Here is a 1,219-nt window from a genome sequence, read left to right on the forward strand (position 1 = left end):
CACTGACTTTATTTTCCACTGTTTGCACTGTTTCCCCATCTCTTTACCATGAAGTGATGGGACCAGATGACATAATCTTAGTTTTCTGAATGTTGCACTTCAATCCAACTTTTTCACTCTCCTCTTTCACTTTCATCAAGAGGCTCTTTACTTCTTCTTTGCTTTCTGCCATGAGGGTGGTGTCATCTGCATATCTGAGGTTATTGATATTTCTCCTGGAAATCTTGATTCCAGCTTGTGCTTCATCCAGCCCTGCGTTTCTCATGATGTACTCTGCATATAAGTTAAATAAGCAGGGTGACAATATACAGCCTTGATGTACTCCTTTTCCTATTTGGAATCAGTCTGTTGTTCCATGTCCAGTTCTAACTGTTGCTTCCTGACCTGCATACAAATTTCTCAAGAGGCAGGTCAGGTGGTCTGGTATTCCCATCTCTTTCAGAATTGTCCACAGTTTATTGTGATCCACACAGTCAAAGGCTTTGGTATAGTCAATAAAACAGAAATAGATGTTTTTCTGGAACTCTCTTGCTTTTTTGATGATCCAGCAGATGTTGGCAATTTGATCTTTGGTTCTTCTGCCTTTTCTAAAACCAGCTTCAGCTCACGTATTGCTGAAGCCTGGCTTGGAGAATTTTGAGCATTACTCTACTAGCGTGTGAGATGAGTGCAATGGTGCAGTAGTTTGAGCATTCTTTGGCATTGCCTTTCTTTGGGATTGCAATAAAAACTGACCTTTTCCAGTCCTGTGGCCATTGCTGAGTTTTCCAAATTTTCTGACATATTGAGTGCCCCACTTTAACAGCATCATCTTTTAGGCTTTGAAACAGCTTAACTGGAATTCCATCACCTACAGTAGCTTTGCTTGTAGTGATGCTTTCTACGGCCCACTTGACTTCACATTCCAGGATCTGGCTCTAGGTGAGTGATCACACCATCATGATTATCTGGATTGTGAAGATCTTTTTCTGTGAGGTTAGGTAATACTATTATTCCCATGTTACAGATAAGGAAACAGAGGGTAAGAGAGAATAAATAATTTGATTTGCTGAAATCATGACAGCTACTATGTATCAGATTTACACTATGTGCCAGTGTTAGCCACTCAGTCATGTCTGACTTTTGTGACCCCATGGTCTGTAGCCCACTGGGCTCCTCTGTTCATGGAATTCTCCAGGCAAGACTACTGTAGTGGGTTGCCATTTTCTTCTCCAGGGGA

The sequence above is a fragment of the Bos indicus genome, unplaced genomic scaffold, assembly GCF_029378745.1.
Source record: "Bos indicus isolate NIAB-ARS_2022 breed Sahiwal x Tharparkar unplaced genomic scaffold, NIAB-ARS_B.indTharparkar_mat_pri_1.0 scaffold_94, whole genome shotgun sequence".
Classification (NCBI taxonomy): Eukaryota; Metazoa; Chordata; class Mammalia; order Artiodactyla; family Bovidae; genus Bos; species Bos indicus.